The sequence below is a fragment of the Capsicum annuum genome, chromosome 4 (genome assembly GCF_002878395.1).
Source record: "Capsicum annuum cultivar UCD-10X-F1 chromosome 4, UCD10Xv1.1, whole genome shotgun sequence".
Taxonomy (NCBI): domain Eukaryota; kingdom Viridiplantae; phylum Streptophyta; class Magnoliopsida; order Solanales; family Solanaceae; genus Capsicum; species Capsicum annuum.
Genome location: NC_061114.1, coordinates 77,698,743 through 77,725,292, shown reverse-complemented (window position 1 = coordinate 77,725,292; position 26,550 = coordinate 77,698,743).

Genomic DNA, 26,550 nt, shown 5'->3' with positions numbered 1-26,550 from the left:
TTTGGAACTGAATGCATACTGAGACTGTGACTGAGTTCTGATAGCTATATGATGGGGACTGGCAGAAATTGAGGATCTATATGTACACTCAAATTCTACATTTTCTCAACTTCTTATCTCTGGAAGAATTCTGATTTTTCCTCTAATAACTAAATACAACCTCTTTCTAGCTATTCGCGCAAACACTAACATGACTTTCAAGCCTATCTTCATAACTACAGCTTTGGGTAAAACATGCATGCACCAATCTTTTCTTAATAATGAAAAATCTATCCTAATTTCTCCCTTTTAAGGAATTCCTCATCACTACATTATTTAATAAGGAGAGTTCACTGAAGGGCTAAAATATAAGGGCTTGAAGTATGAATGGACATTATACCTGAACTTGATACCTAATTGAAGCTTGAGGAATAGAATACCTACATCATAGATATCCCAAGAGGTCCAAACTAAAAATATACATGACATAGTCTGAATTTAACTGATCATTTGGAGCATGGCATGAGTCATGGGAACTGAGTATACTGTAAGGTATGAGCACCTGAGTCATAAGATGCGTGATATGGGTTTGAGTTTTTGTATTCATGGAACATGATTCGTAATACTAAGAAAACTAGAACTCCTTATACTAGAAACTATAAACATACATAATTTTTAATAATGTGCACAAATATAAGCTATGATCATAGAGCTGACATGTAAGGCATGAATAGATATCGTGATAGCTGAAGTACAAAACTTTTCACTGAGGTAAGGACGGGCTGGGTATCAACCTTTCCCACTGCTTCTCCACACATACTGACATTACTACTAAAATATGAAAGTCTTACTTGGTTACTTGTTCAGCCATCTCCCCCTTAGCTTAAAGTCGTTATTCTAAATCCGTGAACCCCTTAATAAATTGTAAATCGAGCTGAGACCACTTTACCCTAGAGTCTTAGATATGACAATGCTCATAAACACTAAACTCATTCTGAAGGACTACTTTTGATAATGTAAGATCAACTGCTAGTACGTTCTTCTAATATATGATTCTAAGCTTTCTATTGCCCTAACAATCATCATGTAGCAATCTCAACACTGACTAACTTAGAATTCTCAACTTTTCTTTCTACTAGTTCAATCTAGAGATTCAAACTTAAATCAACTAAAATTGAGGTACTACCCCTTTATTCAAGGACTGATTCATCAAGAAACTAAAATAGAATGACTCTATTACTAAAATTAACTAAAGGGATTTTCTAAAATACTGTAATCAAGCATTTCATGTATACTCGTCTGGCTGGAATAGATTTTCCCACTGTGGTAAGCACTAAGAAAGATTTTGTTAAGATTTCTAGTCTGACTTTAAAGTAGTCTGCTATGCAAGGAGTTACACAGGATAGAGAAGCTCCTAGATCTAATAGGGCATGAATATATAAATAGAATATCTGTAACATACCAATGACCATATCAGGAGAACTTTTTTTATCTTGTCTGGACTGAAGTGCATAAAGTCTGTTTGGACATTGCCCGCTGGCGGCACTGGAAGTGGCACACTGCTAATTTGGGCAACTGGACTGAGCTGTAGGACAATTGTACTGACCCTATGAACCTGACTAAGGAAAATCTCTAATTCTATGGCCTAACTTGCCACACTCAAAACATACGCCACTACCATCCCTACACATATCCTGATGATTTCTACCATATTTCTTGCAAAGTGGGTAGGTACAACCTCTTTTCATACTACCCTGAGACTTGGAGTCTGAGGCGCTATCTCAACTAAAATTTCTAAACATTGGAATTGGAGCACTAGCTACAGAAGGATTTGGGGCTGAGAATTTTTTATGGAACTGGAACTAGTTACCACTCTCTACCTTAGCCTAAAACCACTTGTTCTGACTTTGTTATTTTTATTCTTTCTATCTTTCTTCCTATGCTTCTCCCCCTTTCTCTGCTGAGTATAAACCCCAAGCCTAGATAGGACAATAGCCTGTAGATTGTTCTGAGTAACTACTAAATTGGCTAATATAGTGAAAGAACCTCTGAATTCTGCATTATACATATGCTCGTCTAGGTGATCTTCCTGAACTGGCTGAGGTGCTGACTGATTTTCATTACTTCTTTCATTAGCTTCTTTGGAAGGCATGTTCTAAAAGAATAAGGAAGAGATTAATTATACTGAGAGTTTAACGTGAGCTTATGCTCACTCGTATGACATGCATACTGAAAAAAGGGAAACTTTACCTAAAATATCTCATAGCCTCAGGTCCATAAGTATGGTGCACTATACACCCATGCATAAGACTCTACTAGATGTGGCTTTTAGACTCCCTAGGACTCTGTTGAACCTTAGTCTCTGATACTAAGTTTGTAATTAACCCAGACTACCTCTAAGTTATCACACACTGCTTACGATCCTGAAGAATCACAAGCTAACCCATGACTGATATCTTCTATAAGCACTGAACAATAATGTAGAATAAATACATAAAAATAGGCTAAAATGCCTTAACATTCAAAATCTGAAATAATGATAAATAACAACATCTGAGAAAACACCTGTATCTGAAATACTATCTGAACTAGTCTAGTCTAAAAGCCTCTAACTAAATTTTCTGAATATGGAATTGATGGGACAAGCCCCCAACTAACTCCAACTACTACAACACTAAAACTACTAAAATGCTGAAATAAAAGCATATCCTCAATAGATGAGTACTCACTAAGAAATCTGCAATTGTTGACTGGATCTGTCTAAGCACGGTGGGGAAACATGAGCGCTCGAATCTATGATATGAGATATCATAGGGCAAAAAAATAGTATACGTCAGTACGTGGAATGTACTGGTATGCTAGATGAGGTAAGGCTGAATGCAAGGGCTCATATGCCTAAACTATAACTAACTGAATGATATGGAGTAAATGTATATAAGAGGACGTGAATAATTAATACTTCTAAAATCACTGAGTGTGCAATATTTTGGACATACATAAATGTATATTATATCTGAACACTTCTGAAGCTAAGTACTGAGTCCTGATGACTGAGTGGCTGATATCTTAAGTTACTGATAATTGAATTACTGATACTAATTGACCGTGTCTGACAGTCTTAATTCTATAAAATTGAACTGAGTTCTAAACTATAGACTAAAACTAAAACTGTGGGAGGTATTCATCTAACCGACATGCCCCTTTCTGAACTAATTGGGGTCCAACCTGTAACCCCAGCTTGAAGGGTGCTAATACATTTTCATAGATACTAACACTAGAAAACTAGAACCAAAGCCTAACAGACAGGTGACACCTGGACAAAGCCAAGCCTAATCTTACGGGTGACCCCTGGGAGGTAGTCAAGCCTAGTCTGATGGGTGACTCCTTATACTGCGCTGGATATGTAGTTCTAGAGTACAGGGACTTTTGCTAATGACTCTTCCTATCTAACAAGAAAGTCTCTATCCTTGCACTCACTCCGTGCTAAATCCTACTCCCAATTGAATAGACACTAAATTATTATACTGGATCGAACTAGATTGAATTCAATGAGTCTAGTGAGTGCTATAACTGGCTGAGTTCTAATGAGTTCTATATCTAACTAAAAGTACTATTAATCGTGACAAGACTGAAACTGTTCTATAAATGACACTGGCTCTAAATAAATAGCTAAATTATCTGGTACTAAATACCCCCAGGACTCGATAGCATGAAAAGTAAATCATCATATGATCTTGCAAATCATAACAATGTATACATATTCATATATCATCTATAGAGACATTTTATCAAACACTTGTAGGGCATAAGCTTGTTCGTATACTAACATTTCATGATTTCATCACTTTATTCACATGGACATTATATCAAACCCTTATGAAGCACAAATTCATGCACATAATCATGGATAACATATAAACATAGCAAAATACAGTGTCCAACTTACAATTCCATAGGTTTAGCATACAATTCATATAATTCCCCATAAAATACTAATCTTATTTCATGAATCCTTTAATAATCCTGGATTAAAACCCAATTAACACCATAGACATATTAATCACTTTGTAAATTCAAGGGTTTATAAAGATAATCATATATTCATCACACATGCTATTCAATTTCATGACACTTGCACTTAAAACATGGATTGAAACCAAACTACTATCATGAACATGAAATCAATCTAATTCAAATATGGAAATTATAAATCTGAGATCTAGTATATTTTTAAAGATATTATTGGAATCTATGGGTGAAAGGAACCCATAGATGAACACCTAACATACTTGAGAAGAAGAGTTCTAGAAGGTTCTTGGAGATATTCTTGAGGATTGACCTTGATTCTTGAACTAGAGTTTTTGCCTCTTGAGAGAGAATGATTTAATTTGGTAACTGAATGAATAATGGTGTAACTAGGTTTATTAGGGTTGAATTTTGTGTTAAAGTTTGACTAGGGTCATGGAAAAAGACTCAAATACCACTAGAATGATTTTAAAACTCGTAATTTAAAAATGGAAACTAACTGAAAAATCATGATCTGGGCCCTTGGCCCAAAACGGTGCTATCATGTTGTGTCATTGGAAAGTAGAAAACTGGGAATTAGACCATCAATGCAATGTGGTGGAATCGCGTTACCCCATAGATGCGACCTGAAAGTTCACCGCAACGCGGTGGGATCGCGTTGGTTTATTGGAAACTGACAAATATGAAAATAAGTTATGGAGTGATGCGGCGGTATCATGGTACCTCAATAGAAACTAACAATTTCCATTTTTACATACTCCACAATATGCTATTGTCCTGAATGACGGTGTTTAACGACTGAAACTTAAAACTGCGATAACTTCTCACCCGATTATCGGATTTAGGTAAATTTTATATCGTTGGAAAGCTAATTGAAATTACTTTGCAATGGCATGCTCTACATTGAAAAAAGAAGTAGTTTTTTGAAAATTTTGTATATGAATACTCATGCACAGGGACTTAGATTATGCTAGGGAAATACAGGGTGTTACAGTAACACTGGAAGCGGCACTTGTTGAGTCGAGCGGCCGGCTAGAACTGATGACTGATTGGACTGGCCCTATTAGCGTAAATCCCTACCTTTCTGAGAAACTACCTAATACTCATAAATCTAATGGTCGGGCTTACCACACCCAAAGAATACATCACTGCCAGCTCTACACTCACCCTGATGGTTTCTTCTACATTTCTAGTATAAACGCTTTGTGTGACCATGTAACACCCTATAATTTCCTAGCTAGATTTCATCCCTAGGAGATTAAAGAATAGCTTCCAAGATATATAATTTAATTTTTCATGTAGATTTTTCAAGATTTAGGCCTCCCATTGTGTAGAAAATTGAATTATCATTCCAATGGTATACGATTTGCCCAAATATGATGACCGAGAGAGAAGTTATGTCTATTTTAAGTTCCAGTCATGAAACACCACCACTTCAGCCACTAACGCATCGCGGATATAGTTTAGATCACATTTGTTAAATTCCAGTGAGGCTCCCCGATATCCCCGTATTGCGGAGAAACTTATTTTCCCAATTTTCCCATTCCAGTGGCCCTCCGTGATGTTGGCGAGTCGTGCCAAAGGACAAAATGGAATTTCAAAGGGGCACCGTGATGGTGGCTCATCGCGCTGGCCACCTAGTTTGGAAAAATATGTGTTTTCCAGTTTGTTTAATTAATTAAAAGAGGTATTTTGGTAACTTATCCAATCCTAATCCATCTTAAACAAAGAATTTATCATACTCAAGAGACTTTATGCCCAAATTCATCACTATCCTCTCAAAAGAAAACCCTAGCTCATCAAACTTTCTTTCCATGAAATCTAAATTCCTCTATTAATTCTCCAAGGAAATTCAAGATTAAGGATTTTCAATATAAGAACTCTAAGAATTCATCTTCAAAGCATCAATAAGAATTCAAGATTCAAGCTTTTCATCAAAGATCATCAATAAAGGTATGTGGGGTTCTTCAACAAGGATAATCCTTTCACCCATTTGCCCAAAAATTATTTTAGTTTCAAATTTACTGAATTTTATGTGATTTTCCATGAAATTGAAGTTAGGGTTTATACCCATCATTGTCATTTACAAGATTATGATGTTTCCAATGATTTAGAAGTTGAATCACATGATTATGTTCATATTTTCATACGTAATGCAGAAATTTCCAGATTTTGAATTAATTTCTCAATCTTTACATTATCAAGCATAAGCAATTTTATGTTTTAACATGAGATTTATGTATAGGGTAGTATCCCAAGATTGAATAGTATTACTTCATGAAAGATAATGCTTTAAACATAATATGAACAGGTTATTTCCAATTTTCTTAAAAAAACTTTGATCTATTAATCATCAATTTTACTATGGAATCCACTTTGCAGAATTAAGATTTGCTGTATTTACAAATTTACTCAGATAAAAGAATTTTTGGTTTCATAATGAACCATTATACTATTTTAAAGTGGATTTTCAATAGAATGAGCATAAAGACTAAAAGGGAGTAATATTTAGCACCGAGCAGGCAGTGTGGGATTAGCGTGTCCTATCTCCACAGAACTATGTAGCCAACGTAGGTACAAATTATGAGATTATTCCTAATTTTATATTGATGAAAGATTTAGCTTATGATTGATCACATGAAAAGTAGGTTATAGTCTCTGGCAAGAGCATGACTCCTCTCCCTAATGTAAGGATTCCTCCTTAGTGGGACAAGAATGTTAAACTCCATAAATGCTCATATGGTTTATGTCGGTTAAGAGAAGCTCCCTTCTAGTAAAAGTAAATAAACAGTTTTGAGTATTTCCCTATTAGCAAAGAAAGGCTTTGAAAGAATTCCTTTAAAAGCCTTCAGATAAAACATCTTCCATTCAGAATAAGATTTTAGATTTCTAAACCCTTTAAGATAAAGTATTTGTATGCAGACTTATAGATTTAACATAGCCTATATGATTTGAGAATAAGAACAGAATACAGATTTCAGAACTAAGCCTATATGAGCCATTTACCTTTAGCATGCATGATTTTATAAATTGTGATGATATTGTTTACTTATTGCATTCACCCCTATATACTGATCCACATATATGTCTATGTCCTAATTGTCCTATATTGTAGGTTCAGGTGCTCAGTCTCAGCAGTGTGAGTAATTTTTTAACTTGTTATCTACATCCCTACAGTTGGTGAGTCCTCATAGTTTGGGGACTTAGATATTCATATTTTTAGTTATCAGTAAATTCTTTATTATTCATTTCAGACAGTTTGAGTCAGTTGGGGCCTATCCCAATGACTCTCTAGATTCAGTCAGTAGAGGCTTGTCGGACTACTAGATTTAGTTTTAGATTTCCATTACAGTATTCATATTTTAAGTATTTGCTCATTCAGATAGTTTTCCATATTTATTATTATTTTTCATTTATAGTTTCCCTATTTTGATACTCGAATTTAGAAAAGGTAGCCATGGTTAGCTTAGGACTACTTGTAGTTCAGAGCACTATGTGGCATCCAGGGAATCAGATTTTGAGGTGTTACAAACTTGGTATCAGAGCCTAAGCTTTAGAGAGTCCTAGGGAGTCAAAAAACCTGCATTACATAGAGTCTTAATCATCGGTATGAAGTACGCCACATCTATGAGCAAGAGGATATGGAGGGTTTTCAGAAACTATCACTTCTCTTATGATCTATTGTGTATTCAGTATCTCTATCTTCTTCTAACTCATGCTTTCACATGACAGAAAAATCCTTCTCATCAGGCACATAGAAAAAATAACTAGCCACCTTAGGCTGTAGATTCTTTGAATGAGAATGTGTCATAGACAGAGTTTTGGGTTGCCTTCCAGGTGCTAGCCCAATCTATGAAAGCTAATGTTTAGGGAAACCATCAGTCTACGGTCCCACTTCAGTAAGATGGGGACTTAGTCGCAGCCAAAATTTAAGATTTTATGAGAATAAATCTGCCAGAATTCTTTAGGTCGAAGGTAGTAAAGGACCCACAGTTGTATCTAGATGAGGTAAAAAAGATCACTCGAACTATGTGTGTTTCTAAAGTGGAGAGTATAGAATTGACATCCTATAGGTTGCAAAGCAGAGGGGAGAATGCACCTCCCATAACTTGGCAGATATTTCAAGATGCATTTTTAGACAAGTTCTTCCCATGTGAGATGAGAAAAGCTAAGATAGAAGAGTTCATGATGCTAAGGGAAGGCTCAATGATAGTGAAAGAGTATTGCCTCAAGTTCAATTAGTTGTCTAAGTATGCCCCTAATCAAATGGCTGACCCTAGGTCAAGCATGAGTAAGTTTGTGACTGGTGTCTGGGTTGGTAGTTAAGGATTGTATGACTACTATGCTCATTGGAGACATGGATCTTACTAGATTTATGATGTATGCTCAGTAGATTGAGGTAGAGAAGTTGAAACAAAGAGAGGGGGTAAATAAGAAGGCTAGAATAGGGCAGTTTGATTATGCTTAGAATAGGTCAGGGGAGAAAATTATTCGTATTTTTAGAGTCGGTCATCTATTCCCTCACCTTCTCTATTCCTGGGCAGTGGTAATTCACTACCCATTATTATTGCTGCTGATCTAGGTGAGAAATAGGTGGAAGCTCTTATCTCTGTTCTTAAGAGATATAGATATTATGGATATCATTGGTATTCCTCCTGGCATATGTATGCACAAAATTTAGCTAGAGAAGGATTGTATGCCCATTATTGAGCATCAGCCTCACTTGAACCCACCTATACAAGAGGTGGTAAAGAAAAAAATCATTAAGTGGTTAAATGTAGGGGTGGTATATCCTATATCAGATAGTAAGTGGGTGAGTCCTGTGCAATGTGTGCCTAAGAAAAGTTGCATGACAGTGGTAGCCAATGAGAAGAATGAATTGATCCCACTCAGGCCTGTTACTAGATGGAGGGTGTGTATGGATTACCGAAAGCTCAACTCGTGGACGTTAAAGGATCACTTTCTAATGCTCTTCATGGATCAAATACTTAATTGATTGGCAGGAAAGGGATGGTATTGCTTTTTGGATGGTTACTCTGGATATAACCAGATTTGTATTTCTCCCAAAGATCAGGAGAAGACCAATTTTACATGCCTGTATGGAACTTTTGCATTCAAGCGGATATCGTTTGGGTTATGTAATGCACCTACCACCTTCAAAGGTGCATGATGTCTGTTTTCTCAGATATGCTTGAAGACACCTTGGAGGTGTTTATGGATGATTTTTTGGTTGTAGGATATTCATTTGAGTTGTGTTTGGCAAACCTGAGTATGGCCTTACAACAATGTTTGGAATTAAATCTTGTACTTAATTGGGAGAAGTGCCACTTTTTCATTAAGAAGGGCATTGTTCTCGGGCATAAAATTTTATCAAAAGGAATTGAATTTTATTGATCCAAGGTTAAAGTTATTAAGAGATTACCACCTCCAATTTCTATGAAGGGGGTTCGCAATTTTCTCAGCCATGCTGGTTTTTATTGGAGGTTTATTAAAAGACTTCTCCAAGATTGCAAACCCACTCTACAAACTTTTGAAGAAGGAAGCGAAGTTTTTCTTTGATGAATATTGCTTGAAAGCCTTTGAATGCCTTAAAGGGAAACTAGTGGAAGCCCCTAGCACCGGATTGGTCCAAGCCATTTGAGATCATGTGTGATGCAAGCGGTGTTGCCCTTGGAGCTGCTTTGGGGGAAAAGAGGGAGAAATTGTTTCATCCAATCTATTATTCCAGCAAGGCTCTGAATGGAGCTCAAAAGAACTAAACTATCACCAAACAGTAACTCCTTACTATAGTGTATGCTTTTGAGAAATTTAGAGCTTATCTTCTTCGAACCAAGGAGGTGGTCCAAATTAACCATACATCCTTGAGGCATTTAATGGCTAAAAAAGACACAAAACCAAGGTTGATTCGATTAGTGTTACTACCCTAAGAATTTGACTTTGAAGTCAAAGATAGAAAGGGTTGCAAAAATCAAGTGGTGGATTATCTGTCTAGGATGGAATGTGAGCGAGCAGTTAGAGATAAGATGGAGATCAATGATGCATTTCTGAATGAGGAAATCTTAAATACTGCTCTGGAAAAATTACCTTGGTATGCTGATTTTGTGAATTATATGCTGAGTGAGGTGATTCTAGAAAATCTTTCTTTTCATCAAAGAAAGAAATTTCTTCATGATGTGACACGCTACTTTTGGGATGAGTCATATCTTTTTCGGCGATGTTCTGATAATATGATAAGGAGATGTGTTCAAGAGATAGACGTATTAAGCATATTGGAAGTATGTCATGTTTCCCTAGTTGGGGGCCACCATGCAGGTGATCGAACTATGAGAAAATTGTTACAGAGTGGCTACTATTGGCCATTATTATTCAAGGACACTCATGAGTTTGTGCTGAAATGTGACCAATGTCAGAGGCAGTGGTCTATATCCAATAGGCATGAAATGCCTTTAACCAAGATGCTTGAAGTGGAATTGTTTGACGTTTGGGGTATCGATTGCATGGACCCTTTTGTAAGCTCGTATGGAATAAAGTACATTTTAGTTGTTGTGGATTATGTATCCAAATGGGTCAAAGTTGTTGTGTTGTTTGATAATGCAGGGAAGAGAGTTGTTGCATTTCTTAAGAAGAACAACTTCTCTCGCTTTGGAGTTTCATGACCTATTATAAGCGATAGAGGATCCCATTTATGTAACAAAGTGTTCCGGGCAGCTTTAGTGAAATATGGGGTGAAACAACATAGAGTACCAACTCCATATCACCCACAAATTAATGGGAAAGTAGAGGTGTCGAATCGGGAGATTAAAACCATCCTAGCCAAAACAGTGAATGCTAATAGGCAAGATTGGGCTCGAAATCTAGATGGCGCTCTATGGGTGTATCAGACTGCTTTTAAGACTCCAATTGGCATGTCACCATATCAGCTAGTCTATGGACAAGCATGCTATTTACTAGTTGAGCTGGAACACAAGGCTTTATGGGCTCTTAAAAGGTTAAATCAAAATTGGAAGGAGACAGCAAAGCAAAGATTAGGGCAACTGAATGAGATGGATGAATTCCATCTTGGGGCTTATGAAAGAGCGGACCTTTACAATGAGAAGATGAAAAAGTATCATGACCGAAGACTTGAAAGTAGAGACTTTTGGAACGGTGATCTGGTACTTTTTTTCAATTCCAGGCTCAAATTATTTCCAAGTAAACTCAAGTCTAAGTGGTCAGGACCGTTTAAAGTTAGTCAAGTCTACTCATCTGGGGTAGTCGATCTTAAAAATGAAGACGGTAGCATCTTCAAAGTGAACGGGCAACGAATCAAATTTTATATCTATCCGAAAGACTTAATAAGTATTGATATCTTTTATCTCGATGAAGTCTGAGTAATTGAGATAACTGAGTCATGCCGTGACGATAAATCAGGCGCTAGTGGGAGGCAACCCACAACATGTTGTTGTAACCATAGTTAGAGTCCATTTTATGTTTCTGTGCAATTTTGATATATTTGTGAAGTGAGCAGGACCAAAAATGCAATAAAAAAAGGAAAGAGGGATACAAGTGAGCTACTGGAACAAAGTGATGAACGACTTGGCCGACCATCAGTCCCCTAACGGACTACCACTTTCACCCGTCAAGAAATCGCAAGAAAGTTTATTCACTGGATAATCCATGATGGCCTAAGTGGCGGACCATCGCAAACCTGGTGGGCCGTCATAAAAGCCATCAAAAGTAAGATCAGTGATCTATAGTTTGGTAAGAAGTGATGGTCATATTGGTGGATCCTCATATTCTTCGTAGACTGTCCCACTAACCGTCACACGGAAATAGAAACACCCAAACTCCAGTGATTAGTGACACTCAAAATAGTAGTCCGCCATACTTATGATGTACCTTCAATATCATCGTCACTTTAGCCCTAATTCTAAATCAGGCCATGTTAAATCGGTACTCTTTATAAGTACTCTGTATTTGACCCAAAGTGAGATTTTAAGGATAAAATTGAGCGGCTAAATTCACTGTAACCGTTCCACGACCTTTAGCTATTCCACTTCCTTAAGATATTCAAAGAACCTGAAGGGAGTTATCCCATCTGAGACTCCCTATCTCCTAAATTCTTACCTTATTTAACCTAGATCACTCCTCTCTCTTCATCATAAATAAAGAGTACCGCAAGAGCTAGAATCTGTAAATTAGTTTTGTCTTTAAAGTTTCAAGCACGTAGCGTACCTGTAAAATCTAGGTATGTGCATACCCTTCTCTTCTGTTGTCCATATTAAGTGTAAGAGTATGATTTGTTTTCTTAGTTTGTTCCTATTATGTTGAGTTGGAATGACTTGAGTTGGATTTCAATGTGAAAATTTGTGTGAAATTTGAGTAGCATAAGTTGAAAAATTTGAAGAACATGCTTAAAATATGAATTTAGTTTCGTGTTGATATCTGCAAATTGATCTGATATGCAATTGCTCAACAAAAGGGTTGAACCCAAAATTTTGGCTAAATACAAAGGTGCGACGATTGAATTGTTGGACCGTCAACTTTATGATGGACCGCCAACTTGGCCGTCACAAAGCACTCTGAAATGGCACATTCTGGACAAGCAGTGATGGTTGAATTGGTGGACCGTCAACTTTATGACGGACATCCAACTTGACCGTTACAAAGAACTTTGAGATGGCACATTCTGAATAAGTAGTGACGGTTGAATTGGTGGACCATTAACTTTTTGACGGACCCCCAACTTGACCATCACAAGGCAATATTACATGATGTGACTGTTTTTAAATTTTTAACTAATTCATTACTTTTTTTTCAAGTGTTATGGCCCCTAAAATTCCAAAAACTAGAGGAGAAAGATCTCAATGAGGTAGGAATAAGTCCGCACTAGCTTACAACACCAGAAAAAATAAAAAAAAAGCTCTCATACTCTCCCAGTCTGAGGATGAGAGTGAGAGTACCTCTAGCAGTACAAGTTCAAGCCCCGATGAGAGAACTATTGCTGCAACTCAACCATTGTCTATAGAGGGTGATACTAAAACTATAAATATAAAGGATCAAATGGAAGTTCCTGATGCTATAGCTAAATTGGAGAGTGATAATGTTATCAGGAGAAAGGATCCACAAGTTCGAGAGGCTATCAGGTGGTAGATAGAGGGAGCATAAAAAGAGTTCTATGATGGGTTGACACTCACAACTCGAGGAATCAGAACATTATTTATAGAAGAACATCAGATTATGACAACAAAATTTCATGAATATCCCGAGTTAGAGCGCCAATTCAATGAATATGGACTAGCATGGGTAAGCAGACTACCAGGAGAGTACCAACCGAACTGGGTAAGGGAATTCTTCACAAATTTTTTGTGTTTCGTGAAAGAAAAATGCCCAAAGGGGACTTCAATCTCAAATAGACTAAATAGGGAGTCTATCCCAGTCTGAGGGGTCACGTTGATATCTCATCCCGAACAATTAACAAGATACTATTCGGGCTAAGATATGAGGCTCCACCCGCTATCCCAGGTTTTGAGTATAGAATAAGAAATACTTCCAGTCAGAGACGTTGGGCAGCTTCTTTACTAACTGATGATGGAAATCCTTCCTAGTTGACTAATTCCAAAGAGCGCATTGCAAAGTTCACTCTTAGCTTTAAAGTTAAGTTTTAGTGGTCTATTGTTCGGTTGAGGTTAATACCAACAAAAAGAGATGGGAACCTAGATCATCACAGAGAAGTAGTAGCAGCCAGTTTGGTTTTAGGGCTACCAATTGATTTTGGCAAGCTAATTGCAGACGAGATGTTCGTGCAGGCACATAAAGTGACCACTTCTGTACCCGTCCCTTATTTGATCACTGAGTTATGCAAATGAGCCGGTGTGCCACTGATCTATGGGGTTGATAACAAATTATAGGCTACACAGAGGTAGGACATTGAGAAGTTGAAAGACTAATCGAAGTTTGAAATTCGTGTGACCAATCCTCCAGCATATCAGTCTCAGTCTGCACCAGCTCCCGAGGCCATAGAAATGCCCAAAGGTATGCCTTTACCTATCACCATATAGGTACCACCTAATTATGTACCCCAGGGTACGTCTGCAGGGTCAGGTTCTACATAATTTGCTGGTGGAGCAGAGTTTGTAGAATACAGTTTCAACCCAGAAATTTTATTTAAGGTAGTGAGAAATCAAAAGCAGTTTAAAAAATAGTTAGTAAAGTGGGATGGCGATTTCAAACCTTTTATGGATGAAATTATAACCGAAGCAGTTAGTCCATTTCAAACTATTTAAGTCAGGATGGATAACATAGAAGCCCACATAAACAAAAGGCTAGACTCACTGCCTCTCCCTGATCTTGCCAAGCTCATGGCAGAGTTGGAGCAGGCAAACATAACAGAATCAAAAGGGAAACAATCATATTCGCCTATATTTGACCTATCGTTAGCGGTAAATGATGATGATGAGGGCATTCTAGATCTGATGGGTAGACCCGTGAAGGACAAAGGCAAGCAACAAATGGATGAAAAAGCAACAAGGAAAAAAAACAAAAGAGAAAGAGAGAAGCAATGTCACCTGAGGAGTTAGACCAACATAACCTGAAAAGAGCTACAAAGAAGTCAATGAAAGAAGTTGAAAAAAAGAAAAGAAAAATAGAAAATGAAGCAGAGAAGTCTCTACTAGTGCTGCCCCAACAGGGGGCGAAGTATAGGTTCTGTTCGGGAGACGATCCCTCAAATTATGAAGGGTGAAATTGTGAGTGCTCTTACAACCATAGGGGCCAACATTGCATCGGGGGAGGACGCAAGGACCTCACCCCACCTGATAGACACCTCATAGTTATAGGAGGTAAAGTAAATACCCCAATCCAACCATGTATCATATTTTATTGTTTTGAGGATAATGCATATCTTTTTGTATGGTGGTAGGTGTATTTACATCATGGTTGGATGTTGTTGTAGATATTCTAAAGCCAATCATGTGCTATCTAGTAGAAGCGGCATGTCTAGGGTATTTTTATTATTTCATTTCAAATTCTACAGCTTGTGATGTAAATATCTGTGTTTAATGATTATCTATAAAATATTTATGTTTCAGTACTTCGTTATAAATATGGATAATGAATGATGTTGATATAAGACTATGAGCATGTGTATGTAATTATTTACTTTATTCATGTAAACATGTGTACATAATCTTCAGTGAATTTATATTTGGCATTATTTTGTAAGAAGTGCATGAATCATGTGATAAACATTCTAAGAGATGCAAAAGAAGTTTAGCTCAGTTGCTTGTGGGTGTGAGGATTTACCTTAAGTTCTTGCATAGTCTAATGCCTAGAACTTGACTGAGTAATTGATATGGTCTTCTAGTGAACTCAATAAGATGGAATAATAGGCTGCCATGTACTTTTAGCCCACTTAGCATAAATAAATAACCCCACCAAAAAGATTTTTATCTCATTTGAACCCTTCTGCTTTAAGGACTTTTTTTTCAATTCTAATAACTTTCATTTACTCTCCATAGGGCGTTAGCATCCTACTCTGACCTTGGCCCAATATTTGGGTATTATGTACTTTAACTTAGCCAAAACACCTATGTTGAGGGTGACTTTTGTCAAGGTGCAAATTCCAAATGGAAAGTAAGTGTAAATTTTAATCTAAAAGCTTTTTGCCCTGATGAAATCAAAGATATTATGCTCCTTAACTAAATGCATCAACATAAGTTGAGGGTGGCTGATGTTTGTCTTCTTCCCTCAAAAAACAAAATGGTGCGTCTGAAGAAGAGCCTATTATTGGAAGTAGTAATGAGCTGGTCTGGGCTACAAAAATGCCAAGTCAAGAAGAGTTAAGTCTTAATAAGTTACTTTATCAAAAAGCATATCCTTACCTAACCTGAAGCCTTATTACAAGCCTTGAAAAGACCTGTTTGATCCTAGAGAGTCGACCTTGAGGAGGTGTCCTATGGCTAGGGCAAGCCTATGGGTATTTTGGACTATGCTCGTAACTTCTTTGATGATTTTAAGAGTTTAGATTGTATCCATATCATATGATGAGTGGTGGATTTCATTGTTGTGAGGGCAACTGGAGTTTCACTGAGTATTGTTGTTCTCTATGGGATGTAACATCCATGTTTGTTTGCTGAATTATGATCAATGCTGGGTGTAGACCCTGATGTGTTAAATCCATGTGAGTAAAATGATGAGTGAATAATTGCATCGAAGTGTTTTAGTGGTTGGTTGCAGGTCATTGCATTGTTCATGTTCGCAATTGGGTGCTGAGTTGCTTGAGGACAAGCAATTATCTTAAGTTGAGGGTGTTGATGTTCTGATTTTTGACGAAATATTTAGCATCATCTTCTTGGAAAAATTGTAGGTTTTTAAGCAACCAAAGTGGTATTTAATGAGTCTTTTTAGTGTTTCAGGGAAATGAGTGAACCACAGAAGAAACTTGGAAAAAGTAGCAAAAAAGGGAATTTGATGGTCAAAATGGTGGATCGTTAGTCTTTCGAAGGACCACCAGGTGGATTGTCAGGCTTAATCAGAACATGGCCTCATGAAGGACTCAGTGACAGACCAAACGGTGTACTGTAAGTATTGCGACGGACCACCAGTTGGACCGTCAGGCCTTATCTAGAAACCACTCTTCGTAAGGACTTAGTGATGGACCAAATAGTGGACCGTCAGTCTTACGACGGACCACCAATTGGACCATCAAGCCTTCTCCAGAAACCACTCTTCTGAAGGACTTAGTGACGGACCAAATAGTGGACCATCAAACTTTCGACAGACCACCACTTTGGCCGTCGACTTAGACGCGGTTTTTCTGATTTTAAATTTTAAATTCCTTTTTACCTGGGAACGTATAAATACTAAATTTTAGCGTTAGAAGGGGAGTTTTTTTATCTTTTACAAGTTTTACATCTATAGAAATTTTTTGTAACCTAGTACTTTGTGAATTGAAGCATATCTTTGGGTAAGTTAATCATTCAATCCTTTATTGAAGATTCAAGAACTGATTCTTGAGATTTTTGTAAGTGAATTCTAAATCTATTTATGAATAATACAAGAATTATTTCTTCTTCATTTATGGAATTTTGTGGCTAAGTTCCCATAACGTGGGTTATGGGATCCTTAATGTGAAAATCATCTATAGGTTTGAATTAAATTGAGTTCCATGAATAACTGATATTGCATAAACCATTTTTCAAGTTAATGACTTTTCTTGGTTGCAAACTTTAGAAGTGATCCCAAGAACATCACTTGTCTGAAAGGAAAGTGTTTGTTAGGAAAAAGGAAATGTTTACATGAATTCCAAGGGCTTTAACCTTTGGATTAATGGCAAATGCCTTAATAGGATTAGCTTACATGAGAAAATGGTTGAAAGAACAATGTATCCTTTAAGTTTGAGAGAATTAGAGGATAATCTATCCACTTAGGTTTAAAAACTAAGGGATAAAGAATAGGATTCAACCCTTCTTGCATTTGAATTTGTTAATTGGAACTCTTAAGTGATTCACAACCATAGTTGTGCTAGCATTTTTGTAACCATAGCCCTGGTTTGTTTAATCTCATTAAATTACTAATTGCAAAGAGAATCATTCATTGGAATACTCTTGTTATAATTAATTACTTTATAAGTTACAAATCAGAACCCCCCATATTTAGGAACCTCGGATCAACAATCCAGTAACGATTGCATTACTTAGTTAGCACAGTATTCCTTGTGGGATTCGACACCCAACCTAGTTGGGTTCTATATTTGACAGCGACCGCTTACACTTTCTTATGAGAGTTGTAATTTGGACATATCAACTCATGTTACCCTGTCTCAAGTTGATAACTCCAATGCTTTGGCCTCCCTCAGCTCCAACAGGAAGAATCTATCTAAGAAGGTTGTAGCAAACTTCTCCCATTCTATAGGCCCTGTATTTGCACCTCTATCTACTTTGCACTACTTAAAACATGTATGATCTATATTTTTTAACTGATAAGCAGCTAACTCAGCACTCTCACTAGAAGTTACCCCATAATATTTGTTACCTTTTGCACCATGTCTAAGAATTTCTGCGGATCCTCTTCAGATTTGGATCCCAAAAATAGAGGAGGATTCATTTGGGTAAAGTCATGAATCTTAGCTACGATAGTATTAGCCACTGGGTTGTCCAGAACAATAGATGGTCGAATATTTTGAGCCACTACAGAGTGAGGTAGAGTAGTGAATGCAGCTCTGAATTCTGCATGAGAAACATGCTCATTCAGGGGATCTTCCTGAATGGGTGGAGGTGCTGACTGGTTTACGTTTCTTCTTCTGTTTGTCTTTCTAGAAGTCATATTCTATTAACTGAAGGAAGAATAGATTAGACAAAGAGTTTAACATAAGCTCACACTCAGTCGCACAATATGAACACTAAGAAAAAGGAACTTTTCCTATAATGCCTCATAGCCTCTTGCCCATAAGTGTGGTGCGCTTCACACCCATGCACAAGACTACTTGATGTGGCTATCAAAATTCCTAGGATACTTTAAAATCTTAGGATATAATACCAAGTTTGTAATACCCTAAGAGCATACCCTAGGTGTCACATGATGCTTAAAGTCCTGTGGGACCACAAGCTAACCCATGAGCTAGTACTTGTTGTGAGCATTGAATATTATAATAACATATACATAAGAACAATTGATAAGCCACAATGTTTAGCAACTGAAAACACTACTGAATCATGAATCTAAAAATGATTCAGGAAACAATTGTTTGAAACTAATGAAATAATAACAAAACTGACCTAATATCTGTACTAGTCTGAAAATCTTCTACTGACTGATTGTGGAGCAAATGGGACAAACCCACAACTAACTCTATCTAAATGGAGAATACAGAACTAATGAGATAAGTGAGGTAAATAGACTATGCCCTTAAAATATGAGGACTCACCACTGCTACGACTGAAAAATTTGGAGAGTCTATGCGAGATTTGGGAACTGAGAGTCTAAACATGTGATATGATACATCATAGTTCAAGAAAAGAGTATGCTGTTAGTACTTTGAATGTACGGGCATGCTATGTGAGGCTAACATACATGGTTTCACATACATAAGTAATAACTGAATGAATGAATAGCATGAGGTACTAAATAGAATGCATGAAATTTATAAATACTGAAAATACATAATATCTGTAGATACTGACAGATGCATGACCAAGCATATATTAGAATGCATGAAATCTGTAAATACTGAGAATACATGATATCTGTAGATACTGACAGATGCATGACCAAGCATACAACATATTCTGAATATAATCTGTAAACTAAAATACTAAAATCTGACAACTGAATATCTGATATCTTTATGTTATGGTCAAGCAAACTAAAGTTGAATTACTGAACTGATTACTGGATTGAGACTATGGGAGCTATCATATAACCGACATGCCCCAATAAGGAAGTTAGGGTGCAACCTGTGTACCTAGTTGTAAGGTGATAGCACCGTGCCATGGGTACGAATATTGGCTGTGTGGATCCACTGATGTACTTTCCTGAAGGACTAAGGGTGTCAAGTCTAAACTGATAGGTGACCCCTAGGAGGTTGTCAATCCTGATCTAATGAGTGACTCCTTAAATCCTGTGCTAGTTACGTAGTTCTGGAGTACCAAGACTGCTACTAATGACTCTGACTATCTTACGAGGAAGTCGTCATCCCTGTACTCGGTCGATGCTAAATCCTACTCCCAACTGAACTGAATCAGAAATGAATGTTCTAACTTAAACTGATTATGATGACTGAATGAACTGATAATGCTCATAATATATTTTGAAACTATTCTGAAGATACTGAGACTAATTAAACATCTGTGTTTTTGGGTATTTATAACTCCTAGGACTCGATAGCAATAGTAGTAAAATAGTACTAAACTTGGAGAACCTAATATGCAAGCATTTATCAAAAATTCATTCTTGTAGGCATTTCATCGAACACTTGATAATCATAGTTCAAACTAAGCATGGGAATAGTTTAAAGCTTGTAGAAATAGCATGATTTCAACATCAACATTACTTAGTATGATTTAAATCAATGAATAGTATTGTTCAAATGTGTGGGGTTCAATATCAGAAACATTTGCATAAAAACATGGGGTAGAATTATAATTCATGGGGATTCATGGTTAAAATCATGAAAGCATGTAAAGATCCCAACTTTGAATTTAAAATTTGATATTTAGACTCCATGGATGAAAGGAACCAATATATAAACACTTAACATACCTGGGTTGATGAATTCATGAAATTTCTTGGGGTTTCTCTTGGATTTGATCTTGAATCTTGAAGGATAAGGTTTGTTCTTTGAGAGAAGATTAGTTTCTTAGAGTGAAATTATGAGTAATGGGACACATATGCTCTTTTGGGGTTTTAATTTTGTGACTTGGACGAGTTTAGGGCCTTGGTAAAAGACCAAACGGTCATTCAAATTTAAATTATGAAAACTAGAAATCTTGATATTGACCTTCGGCCCGATGGGGTGCAATCGCGTTGGGCCACTGGGAAAAGGACAATGCTAAATTGGTACTTTAGCGCGACGCGGCGCCATCGCGTTGCCTCACTAGAAAATGATGAAGGCAAAAATGCCCCATGGTAAGACACGGTGATTATCACAGTGGATCACTGAAAAATGACGAGCATGATTTTGGTCATCACCGCGATACAGTTTTATTGCATTAGGCTATTATTTTTCACTAAAAGCATCATAACTTCTCACCCGAGTATCATATTTAGGCAAAAATTAGTATCGTTGGAAAGGTAATTCAATTTCTTGTAACTTGGTGGGTCTTGAGAATGAAATTTCTTAGTAGCACAAAAGATATTCTTGTTTAAAGTTCACTAATGCACCATTCTTCCTAAAAACTCAATCAATAAGAAATATTTTGGTTTTTCTAATAACTAAGAATTATTTGAGGCCTTAATACACATCAAACTAACTTATAAAATTATCAAATAACTAAAATGTAATTTGCATGAGCTTGAAACATGGCTCTAATGTAGGTTTGGATTTTCGGGTTATTACACTAGTGTAGTCTCTAGACCAATGAACACTTACAATGCAACCACAACAAGCTCCAAGAATACTCTGAGGTACTGCACCCACTAATCTAGAATGACAGCTATGACCAAAAGATCCATATCAACACTCCATAAGGTTTGATGAGAACTCATCCCAACATGACAACTACAATTAATCATAGAGCCACCCATTGATTGAGACACTACTTAGAATGATCATGTTGTAAGTAAAAATGATCCCTACTTAGAAAATCCTTACTCTTAGATGGAAAATCAATAGCACTGTATTGATTTAATCACTTTTTACTTCCCATAAGACTTAATACATTTTTTTGGTAGCCCTTACATGATCAACAACCTGAGTGAAGGAATACCTAGCTGTTATCAAATGCACTAATACGAAGTAGATTGGCAGGACTAACGCTCTAATAAATTTATGCATCATCTCATTCTCTAAAGGATATAGAATAGGAGTCTGTCTGGCCCAATCTAAAAAGCCAAACTCATACTCTAAAACTGACAAGGAACTCTATTGAACATCAATAAACCCTACTCTAGACTAAGATCTGCTCGATGAATCAAATTTTATATTAACTTGGAGGTATCCATAAAAAGGCTTCGAATCACCAATGCTAAGTCATAAAAGGCCAAAGTAGTCGTAGACTCTACCATAACCATAGCTACACCCAAATCTTCGAGCTAGTGCTGAAGATCTATGATATCAATCTCAGATTATCTACTTTAATATTGTACTTAAAGTATGGAAATGCATGGAATAGCCTCATCCACATCTATCAATAATATTGTATCATCTATTTGGAACAAAATAAAATTAACAAATGTACTAGAGGTTCCTAAAAATAAAGAACATAATAAAAGTCAAGAATAGAATTCCCTTAGAATACCCTATAGCCTCCTAAATATAGGATAAAAACATCTACGCATAGATCTATAAGTCTCTACTACATACATTGCTTTTGTATCAACACACCGGTAAACCTAGGATCTGATACCAATTTGTCACAATCCAATTTCTAAGGTCATGATGGCACCTACTACAACCCATTAATAGGTAAGACAACCAATTATTTTGAATGACTAGTAATAAGAGATCAAGTAAAATGAAAGAAAACTACAAAATAAATATGGTATAAGGGCTAGTACATATATAGATATCCCAAAACTTGGTGAAGTTAGTACAAGAGCTTCTAATTCAATAAGTGTATAAGATTCAATACTAAATAATATACATATAAAATCCATCTATGAATATAATATAGAGATTAGTCTAAACCATAAGAGGGTGAATAGTAGTACTCTAAATACCAAGTGCTCATACCTAAATCTCTAATCCATAGCTACTCCGTATAATGTACATAACAATGGTCAAAACTCATACTATAATTTTCAAGCGATAGAAATGTAGTATGATCACCAAACAAGTGTACTCTTTAGGAAACTACTGCTTGAGCTCCTAAGATAATGCAAATGTAGATAACATGCAAAGTAGGAATATAAACTACAAGCAATTATCCAAGAAACTAATATAATAAAGCTAGAGGGAATATTAGGATAAATTATCCTATTCTTGTCGTATTTATGAACTAAAGCACTATGGTGTATATCACTGCCAATATATAACTAAATGGTGGGAAAAAGATATATAGTAATATACAAGGCTAAAAAATACATATATGATATGAATAAATAAGGGAAGAAAGGGATATACAGTGATACCATAGCTAAATATATGTATATACATATAGGTATACGCGACTAACTTGAAGGTAACAACCTAAGGTAGTGAACATAATCTCTTTAGGGAAACCTAACCAATAAGGAAAAATAATACTAGCATGATCAAGGCCCTAATCATATTTCAAACCATGATATAATTATCTTAAACATAATTTAAACTAAGGAGGAAAAGGGATCAAAATCATACCTCCAACCTTATTATCAATCTATAATCATCTTTCCATAAACTAAGCATTATAACAATAATAAAGTAACCGGCTAGTCCAGACAAATAATACCAATTCAGGTCTTCATAAAACCATCATGTTCAACCAACACTTAACAAATATAAATCCTAGCCTATACCTATGCACCCCCCATAAAGCTAACAGATATAAGAACCAAACAAGATATTGGTGATCGGGAATATGCATGCATGAATGAATGCAAAGAAAATCCATATTACTTTATCAAATGAAACTGCCATAATATACTCAATATATACACCTCCTCCAGTTTAACAACTTGCAAAGGCAGGAACTATAATGGCTACTCTCTTTGGCATGATGGCCTACAAATAAAGGGTCCCTTAGGGGATTTAATAAAATCTATATACTCTAACCTGGTCTCGATCCAAGATTTCTAATAATAATAATAATCATTCTACTTTATCTATTATTAGGGATGTATAAAAAATAAGTGAATAGACTTAAACTGTGGATAAAAGATGGTAAGTCTATAGATCCATTACCTGAGATAAACTTTGGGACTCAATAATCATAATAGAATATAAAGAGTTAAAATCTCTTCTGACCGAAGTTAATAGTAGTAGTAAAAGAGTAGGTTAAACCATGGACCAAAATCAATCTAGGCCTACTTTCCAAAAAAATCATAAATCATCAATTTAATGTGATATGATTCCTTTTATAAAAGAATTTGTTTAAAAGTTGAAATTGGGGATAAATCCCCTTTTTAGAAAACAATAGTAAAATCATGACTTAGTCAGAATCAAACCACTAAGTGAGCATGAATGTACAAAATCCTATGCATGCCATCACTAGTATTCAAAAAATACAATCATAAATGACCAATCTCTATAAACTAAAGACATGTCCTTTATAATGATAGAATACTTACCTAGAGTCCAACTAGTATCATAACTGTGACCTCAAGCGCAATAGCATATTACCATCATAATGTCAATACTATAAGCTAGAAAACTATGACATAATACAATAATTCAAGTGATAGACATTTTACTAAAGGGTTTTTAGCATCAACCATAATCAACTTTCTAGTAACCTGGGGTGATAGAATACTATTCAATTTAACCTTCTATCCCTAAAATCCTAAATTAGGCTAAGTTACGGTGTTATAATCATAATAATATCCTAACATAATTACATAAAATGTAATATATTGTGTCTTATGAAGAATAGTAGATCAAAGCCTACACTGATCCCGAACCACATGTTCTTAAATTATCAATAAATCGTCTGTCTTTGCTACGCAATCCCAAAATGCAAATGTGCTATGAAAATAGTAATCTATTTGTCATTATGAGTAAAACAAATCCCATAATGCATTATAAAGGGTCGGGTCAAGATTCAGGTCAAGAATAGGCCCATGGGGACTGCAAAAGAAATCCAAAATTCAATCCATCATTATGTCCCTAGGAGGATAATAAATGTGTGATCAAAAGCTAAACACAATTAGTTCTTAAATTGGAGCCTAAAATAGACCCTAAGTTCTAAGGGTTTTATGAACAAATTTTTAAAAAATTTAATAATGAAATAGGATGGAAATTAATGGGAAAATTAATGAAAAATGACCAAGGAGTGTTAGGCTAACATATTGTAGCTTCAATTGATGATTCCTCACACATTTTTCTCTTCATAATTTGAAAAAAATAGGAAAATAGTGAGTAAATAGATGATAAATTCTATTGAAAAATGGATTTAAGAATCCTATGGCGTCACTAAAGCAACCCAATGATAGCTTAAGAGATTATCGCTTAAGTAGTCAAATAATCACTTAAGGGATCCACCATAAATATTTGGCCTTTGCTTAAGTGGTCAATTACCGCTTTAGTGAACTCTAATTAAGTGGAAAGGCCATTACTTGACGACTGTGTAGGGTCCAAAGGGGATTTCTAAAGTGATCCTTTGGTCACTTAAGTGTCCACCACTTAAGAGATCAATGGTCTGCTTAAGTTTTTGCACCATATGGTGCTAAGCACTAGATTTTTCCAAGTCAAAATAGACTTCGATTTAGTGCTTAAGATTTATTTAAAACCTTGTGCATTCAAATAAACTATGATACCATATCAAAATTTACATTCTAGACTTAATGAAATTATATAAACTTCCATCCAATAACATTTTGACTAACTGTGGGGCCCATACCTATAGTTTTATTTTTTATATAATTTTCCCAATTGGCCAATATGGTTATAAAAACCTCGAGACCAGAATAAAAGGTTCCCTAAAATACCCTGGGTTTTGGCCCTTGGTATTTTCCTGATCTTTGAGCTTAATATTCTTGTAATAACTCATCATACATGTCGCATAATATGGGTACTAGTTAGGAGACCCAACTCATAAGATATCCCATGATTTGTGGTTAGGTTTTTTTGTGGGTATATTTTGATGGTATGGTTCATTAGGTATGGTGATGAGTCATTAGGGTAATCCTTCACTTAATCAGAAACTTAGTAATTTGTCTTGGATCTGAGTAAGAGTGGCTCACTAAGAGCAATAAGGACATATTATGAGTTATTGTGTGAACTAGTAGATTGTCCAATGTCAATTCCTGTCGTTTCTATCTTGGGTACAACTAGACTATTAGAGTTGTATGGTTTGGTCATGAGTGAGGATTGGGGAGTCGTATGGTGGACATTATGTGGGTGTCCAAAACACTATTTGGTGATAGCTCAATTATACAAGTTGTATGTTATGGTCATGAGTCACGCGATCGACTCATAACCACCAATGATAATTTTAGAATTTTATGTTGGAGGTATTCTAGACATTTTCCCTTGTAACTCCTTTTGCTACCATGACATAAAATACCTTTTGGGACTTCATTAACCTATTATGCTCAATCAAACACTCTTAAAATATGTCTCACTCTCACTCAAGTAAAGGGCTAGGGTTTCACCAAGATAATCAATTGGGAGATTTCAAGAGTCATTCTATTTGTCATCCTTGGTGTCTAAGGCATGTTACTCCTCCCTCATTGTTATTTACATAGAGAATGTGTTTTAATATTTGATTTTCATGATATTATTATAGCTTGAAATAATGGTTGGGAGTTTTGGATGTTCATAGTTGAATAAAGTTTCTAATGGTGTAATGATGTTTCTTTTATACTTTTAATATGATTTTGACATTGTGGAATTTATTGTAATGGTAAATGAATTTAGGGGTACTTTTTTTTCCCCAAATTACTTGGTTATGGTTTTAATACTTATGTTCCCTCAACCTGTTTGTTAAAATGCCAAAGAGAATAATTTTGTCACATAGTTTGCCAACTCTTGACATTATTTGCACTATAGAAAAGGTAGTGGAACCTAAATTGGTTTGGCTTATTTTAAATGGTTTGGAAAGGCCTTGGTGTCCATGGTATTAGTTTAATTGGAAACTTTTGAGTCAAATTGGTTTAAAGTCTTTGGTATAGATTAAATGGATAGACTTCCAAGCTATAGTTTTGGTATAATGATACCAATAGTTAATGCCTAATAGATACTCCTTGGTAAATGGTTGGGATGTGTAAATT